This window comes from Gigantopelta aegis, unplaced genomic scaffold (assembly GCF_016097555.1).
Source record: "Gigantopelta aegis isolate Gae_Host unplaced genomic scaffold, Gae_host_genome ctg3481_pilon_pilon:::debris, whole genome shotgun sequence".
Taxonomy (NCBI): domain Eukaryota; kingdom Metazoa; phylum Mollusca; class Gastropoda; order Neomphalida; family Peltospiridae; genus Gigantopelta; species Gigantopelta aegis.
Window position 1 is genome coordinate 4,587 of NW_024533364.1, and position 7,914 is coordinate 12,500.

The window sequence follows — 7,914 nt, forward strand, 5'->3', positions numbered from 1 at the left end:
AGTTAATATATAACTGATTGCTCTGTGACGCGTAAGTTAACCTAGACCTGATTGATCTGTCACGCGTAAGTTAACCTAGTACTGATTGCTCTGTGACGTGTAAGTTAACAGAGAAATGATTGCTGTGTGACGTGTAAGTTAACCTAGAACCGATTACTCTTTGACACGTAAGCTAACAGAGAACTGATTGCTCTGTGACGTATAAGTTAACAGAGAACTGATTGCTCTGTGACGTGAAAGTTAACTTTATAACACACTTTCTCACCAAAGTTGCTCAATTTAAACAATGTGCTGTCGTCGTCGATTTGTCATTCCAAATAATGTGATAGGATACAAAATTATCGCTTTCTATAAGCTATCAATCAGTACTAATATTGTCAATCAGAAACAGACTGGGAGCCGTAAGATGTTTTACTAAATTTACCTGTCTGAAGAAGCAATTTTGCTAATTTTATGTTGTCGTTTGGAAAGTATGCAGAACTAACACGATGATAACATACTATTTGCAATAGGTATTGCGTTAAATATTTGTTGCAACAATGCTGTAATATTCCATTTTATTTATTTGAAAATTTGAAATAAATGAATATTGAAGCAAAAACGTTCTACTACTTAGAACATTGTCGCCCAAATTCGAGTAATCTACGTTACATTTTGTTTATAAATACAAGTTATGTTAATAAAACCAAGCAAAATAAAATATCAAAGGCATATTTCAGAGCCTTCAATCGATGACAAGTATACTTCTAACATTTAATACAAACTACTGTCTCCATGTTGCAAAATAGTAGCGAATTTCGAAGCGTAGCGTTAAGCATGCAATCTATGAGACCGCCCCTATCATACACATGAGAAGAGCCAATCACCCATAGGTTTGTGTACGTACTGCGATAATAGCAAGTAGTCTCATAAATGCATTGGTATACATGCGGCATTATCTCAATGTATTACTGTGGGTGGAGAAGCATTTGAAGTAATTTACGTGATGTAATCAACGTTACATGTAAATACTAACATTGCTATTAAAACGACTGCTTGACGTTTATTATTGATTCCCACTAAACGTAGTAGTCTCCCTTGCGAAAACACGTTCTTTGAACATTACTATATGTCTTCAAAATCCATAGGTAACGTAAGTAACAATCTATAGGTAACGTAGATTAAACATATTTTTAATTATAGTATAATTCAGTAGTATTGCAATTAAATGTAAGTGTTAGTCGACACTGTGTCTTAAATATAAAATTAGTAACATCTGAGCTTGAGAACCAATGTTTAGTCATTAATTAATCATTGAATTTGTCTTGTCTGTAGCACTTGTTTCAATAGTAACGAAGATTACCTTTTCATTTCCAGGATTTTAAGGGTAAAAATTCAGAGAGATTATAGGCAAATACAATTTGAGAGAGAGAGAGAGAGAGAGAGAGAGAGAGAGAGAGAGAGAGAGAGAGAGAGAGAGAGAGAGAGAGAGAGAGAGAGAGAGAGAGAGAGAGACAGAGACAGAGACAGAGAGACAGAGCCACACAGAGAGAGCGAGAGTGAGAGAGAGAGAGAGAGAGAGAGAGAGAGAGAGAGAGAGAGAGAGAGAGAGAGAGAGAGAGAGAGAGAGAGAGAGAGAGAGAGACAGAGACAGAGAGAAACAAAGAGAGGCAAAGAGACTACTTTCACTTCATTCAGGTGGGAACCAGTATGCGATGCCAGTGACTACTAACGTCACATCCCATGAAATGACCACTACCCTAGAGATCTCATTGAATAAATATGTGGATATTTCAGATATTTATTTAAATCTATTTAATTTCGTTTTCCTCTTTATTTCAGAATTTGAAACATTCACGATGACGACCGTCAAGGGATTAACATTTGCGTCAGTCTCACAAGAAACTGGACCCAACGACGAGTTTTCGACCGAAAATAGACCCATTACTCCTGCCAGACGTTCCTCTGAAATTGCCATCAACGCCTATAGGAAAAATTGGGCCAACCGTCTGGACAATATCGAAGAGCACCCAAGCCAAACTAACGATAATCTAAAGATTGTTGGCTTCGAAAACAATTTTGACAGTTTAGACGATCATCATTCGGACAGAGGGAGCCACCCGCCGAATGGAAATACGAAGAACAGTGCGATTGAAATCTTTGTTTTGGATGATGCGAAGGTTGACTCGGAGAGTAATGAGACCAGAACAGAATTTGGCAATGGGAACATTAAAGAACACAAAGCTTTGGATAAAGTCAAGTAAGTGTGATGGCCATTTTCATTATTTAAAGTGAAAGACCCTAGTTTGTAAGCATTACGACGTATTGTTTTCACTATTAAAGCCGGTTTAAAAACAAAATATATATATAATTTAAATTAGATTTACTTAAATTTTATGATTTAGAATATTAATTTTCGTGAACCTGAAGTGGTTCTGGTCATCCACATTTTTGCAATAACCCAAAATGCATTTTTCATCATTCTGAAAAAAGGCACGTTCGTCTGAGAAGTAATGACATCGAGACAAGCTCTAGGTTTTTTTTGACGATATTTCCCAGTTTAAACATCACAGACTTTAGCTTCTCTCTGTTATAACCTTATCTTAATGTGTGTTGCAGGTTTGTAGATTAACTAAACTTAGTGTCCATTTTCACGGGCTGAAACTTGGGTCTGCGCCTTTAAAGCGACAAACCCTAGTTTTTAAACACTACCGCATATTGTTCACTGTTATAGCTATTTTTGATTACTGAAATCAGACTTTGCTTACTTTATATTCTTTAGAATATCCATTTCCGAATATCTGAATATTATTGTTTCTAATCATACTGGTTTTTATAATATAAAGAAGTGTATTTTGTCATATTTGTATAAACGCACGTACGTCTGAGAAGTAACGTTTATGAAGTTGAGTTCTAGCCTTTTCTTTCTTTCTTTCTTTTTTTTTTTGTTGTTGTTGTTGTTGGGGGGGGGGGGGGGGCATTTCCCCCATTTCAACATCACATACTGTTTGTTTTATTCAATTGTAACTTTATCGACTGGTGTTATAGGTTTTTAGATTTAGCGAAACAAAAATCAATTTTCACGCGTTGAAACTTGGGTATGTGTCTTTAAGAGTATATAACATCCCGTACGGTCGCAACCTACAGTCTGGCCCAATTTGCAGTGATTAGTTGTTATAGGTTATACTATAACAAATAAAATACCATAGGCTTCCATGTTAACGTTTGTGTTCAAAAACACTATATACAATATATCAACCAAACTATGACCCATAAATATCAGTACTACAACCCCAACCTCAAAGTATTAACTGAAGAAAATTGTACCTTTCATGGCTCATTTTCGATATAACTGGATGTTTTTACAACAACCCTAGTTTGGCACACAACTTGAGTACATTTGTTTTTACATATATCCCATACACGTTTCAAGCACAAGGCTAATTGACAGTGGTACTAGATAACATAAAATTGCGTACATGTTTTATAACAAACACAGCCTGTTTTATGTGTAACATTTATTTCCGAATAATATTTCAGTGATGAAGAGTGGTTGAAATGGGCAGAAGCGCAGTTCTATGGAATCGCCAAGGGAAAAGAAGGAGTCGACAAAACGTCGTTCAAACACGCTCTGGGAGTCAAAGAGGTATTGTCTTTTATTTTTAATTAAACAAGCAAAGTAAATCTCTGTTTTAAGGGTAAAAAGTTAATAATAAAAACCCATTAAGGCTCGTAACACAATTATTTAGTACATCATATCTATTGTAAATTTAGCTCATTATTTACCGGCCTCGGTGGTGTTGTGGTTAAGCCATCGGACATAAGGGTAGTAGTTACTGGGTTCACAACCCGTTACCGACTCCCACCCAAAGCGAGTTTTAGCGACTTAATGGGTAGGTGCAAGGCCACTACCGGTACACTCTCTTTTCTCTCACTAACAACTAACTCAATGTCCTGGCCAGACAGCCCAGGTAGCCGAGGTGTGTGTCCAGGACAGCGTGATTGAACCTTGAATATTCAGCATTATGGGAGAATTTGTAACTTAAAAGTATATTCCTGAGTTTGCTGCAATTTTTAAGATGTTATCGACTAACACAGACTTTTTAACGATAGTAATTACATATCAACTATATTATTCTACATAAAATATGAGTGTTTCTGATCGTTCTAATATATGTACCAGGTTGAATTTCATTTTATTTCCTAAAATATAATTTTTTCGTACGTACGAAATTATTTGAAGACAAAACATTAAGACGACCAGAAACGTTGAATATACAGCCACTGATATTCTAAACAAGAAAACATATTTAATATGTAAGTTTAATCGTAGAAATATTTTATTAGTCGGAAACATCTTACAATACAGCAAACTCAGGAATGTCCCTTTAATATAGTTTTTTTTTTATTATTAAAGGTGCTATGTCTTGCAATAATGGCGGTGTCCGCCAAAATATTTTGAAATGTTTTGCTTTGAAACATAAAACATCTACTTTCAGCTGTATGCCAATAAAAATGACAACGAAATAATTCCATTTACTAGTAGAAATAAAATTAGTGTAAGGAAAATTTTGAAAGTGTGTCACACGCATTAACTAGTGACATCACTGTTTTATGCCTACGCATTCAACACGCCAAATTTAACCAGAATTCTTTGCGGTCACATGATGAAAGAAACAGAGATGGTGGCCATATGCTATATTTACCCACAAAATATATTCGGGAAACCCCTCGTGTCGTCCTGTGCAATCGATTAATTTGTAGTTATTTATGAAAAATAATTGTGAAAATATTGAAATATTTTAGTTTCAACTTTCACATAGAACCTTTAAACCAGTAATGCAAGTGGCAGTCCTCTTTCAGGTAAATTGCGGAGGATATATATCGTTCTGAAAAGTGGCAGTCTTCCTACAGGCGAAACGCGTGACCGTGATTCCTGTGAGAAGTGACATCACTGTCAATATTAGAAGTGGCAGTCCTCCTAAAGGCGAAGTAAGCGTCATGGGGAATAATAATTTTCTTACTAAGTTTGTTTTGTTTAAAGATACCACTAGAGTGCATTGATTTATTAATTCTCGACTACTGGATGTCAAACATTTAGTATTTTTAACATATTGGTATATATAAACGACCCCTTGCTACTAACGAAAAACACATTTGCGGGTTTCCTCTCTAAGATTATATCTCAAAATTACCAAATGTTTGACATCCAATAGCCGATGATTAATAAATCAATGTTTTTCAGTGGGGCGTTAAACAAAATCAACTTGAACTTCAGAACGAGAGAGCGATAACTCTACCCTCCAACTGCTTCGTGTGATTATTATAAACAATGACAACCAAGTAATTCCATTTACTAGTAGAAATAAAATTATTTTAAGGGAAATTTTGAAAGTGTGTCACACGAAGTAACTAGTGACGTCACTGTTTTATGCTTACGTATTCAACACGCCAAATTTAACCAGAATTCTTTGCGATCAAATGACGAAAGAAACAGAGATGGTGGCCATATGCTATATTTAGCCACAAAATATATTCGGGAAACCCCTCGTGTCGTCCTGTGCAATCGATTAATTTGTAGTTATTTATAACAAATAATGGAACATATCGAAATATTGTAGCTTCAACTTTCACATGGGACCTTTAAACCAGTAATGCAAGTGGCAGTCATCTTTCAGGTAAATTATGGAGGGAGGATATATATATATATATATATATATATATATAGATATATCGTTCTGAAAAGTGGCAGTCTTCCGACAGGCAAAAAGCGTGGCTATGCGAAGTGACGTCACTGAGTCAGTATTAGAAGTAACATTCATCCTACAGGCGAAGCCATGGGGAATAATAATTTTCTTACAAATATTGTTTTCTTTAACGATACCACTAGAGTGCATTGGTTTATTAATCATCGACTACTGGATGTCAAACATTTAATATTTTTGACATATCGGTGCATATAAAAGATCCCTTGCTACTAATGGAAACATGTTTGCAGGATTCCTCTCTAAGGCTATATGTCAAAATTACCAAATGTTTGACATCCAATAGCCGATGAATAATAAATCAATGTGTTCTACTGGTGTTGTTAAACAAAACAAACTTCAGAATGAGAAATCGATGTATTCTCGAACTGCTTCTTGTGATTATTATTTTTACAAAATAGTTTTATTTTTTTATTTTTTTTTATTTTTCTCGTTCAGTCCTTTTTTGCCGATAGATTCTTCGACATCTTTGACAAGGACGGAAGCGGCTTTATTGACCCAGGGGAACTAATGGACGGATTACACCTGTTAACAAAGGGAACTACCACTGACAAACTCATCTTTCTCTTTGATGTCTACGATCAGGAGGTGAGTGTTTGTCTTTTCATTTCTTTTGTTGTTGTTGGGTTGTTGTTTTTTTCATTTGTTTGTTTGTTTGTTTGTTTGTGTTTGTTTAGTTTGGTTTGGTTTGGTTTGGTTTGGTTTGTTTGTTGTTGGTTTTTTGTTTGTTTTTGTTTTGCTGTTGTTGTTTTTTGTGTGTGTTTTTTGGGGGGTGGGGGTGGGGGTGGGGGGCGTATTGGATTTTTTTTTCACTTGCACAATATAAGTTGTAGAAGCATCACGAGGGGTATATGGCTTTTTATGTACCCTCTGTGTGTTCTTTTACCCCGAGCCGAAGGCGAGGGGGTAAAAGAGCACACAGAGGTACATAAAAAGCCATATACCCCGAGAGATGCTTCTACAACGAATTTATCTTGCCGACATGTTAAACCATATAGCCAAATAATCAAAATAACGCAGAAAATAATTGTTAACAATTTATTAACGGAGCCGTACCACGCGGACGCGAACGAAACCAGTGACGAAAAATAGTTCCGTCGATAAACGAGTTTTTAATTTCAAATGTTTGTAATACGAAATTGTCTGAAACAGATATTAATAACAAAAATAAAAACACTTTTTTTTTATTAGAAATGTATATAGTAAAAAAATAAAAATATTAAAAAAAATAAAAATAAAACCCAACTGTTGCTAATCGCGCATTAATACAATAACACCACGACCGTAATTAGGTGGCCGAGTTCAACATTGCAGCTTTTAAAAGTATTGAAATAGTGTATTTTATAGTAAAAAATAAAATTAATTATGTATACTTGGTTGATTATCAATGTTATTTATAATCTAATTATTGCTTTAGCATTAACTGGGGCGGCTGGAAACTGTTGGAAATTACAGACGGGGTATAAGAGAATTTGGCTCCGCCCACAGGGGGATAAGGGATTTGTCCAACGGCAAACAACCAATGGGATTAAAGAATTTTACATGAAGGCGAGATAAGTCGATTTATTTATTTATGTAATATAGTCATTGTATTTTTCTTATTTTAGACACTATGTTTGTATTAATGTATAGAGAATACTACGTAATTGTTATTAGATACAATTTATCTTACAAAGAGTTGGTTCATGATATTTTAACGACCCAAGGGAACAAGCTGTAAGATAAATGATACTTCAAGAATATGAGTGTAATATTCTATGCATATATCATCAAAACAAAAACAAACACACAAAAATAAAATTAAATAAAAACAAACATCAAACACCAAAAGCAACGAACAAAGCAGTTTTTTTTTACATAAATAGAGTACTCTTCTTGCATAGTTAATGAGATTTGTTTTTAATCGTGTTAATTTCAGTGGATATTTTGACTTTGACATCTGGGTAATTACCATAGAGCAGCCAATCAGATGTTTTGAAATCCTGAGTCATAAAAACTCTCACATGGAGTTCTCCCAAATCCATATTGTGAACATCAAAAGAAGTGCAAATATTTTAATATGTTTTTTTTATGATAAAATTAATTGTGTAAATAGACTGTCAAAATAGGCCTAAAATGTTCACAACAATTCAAACTGAATAAAGTTAAAGAAATTTAAATTAATATTCAC

At 34.6% G+C, this 7,914-nt stretch overlaps 1 pseudogene; it reads left to right on the forward strand.

Annotated features, from left to right (window-relative positions):
* The first annotated feature begins 1,838 nt into the window (after window positions 1-1,838).
* LOC121392186 overlaps window positions 1,839-7,914 on the forward strand; it is a 34,079-nt pseudogene continuing 28,003 nt past the window's right edge.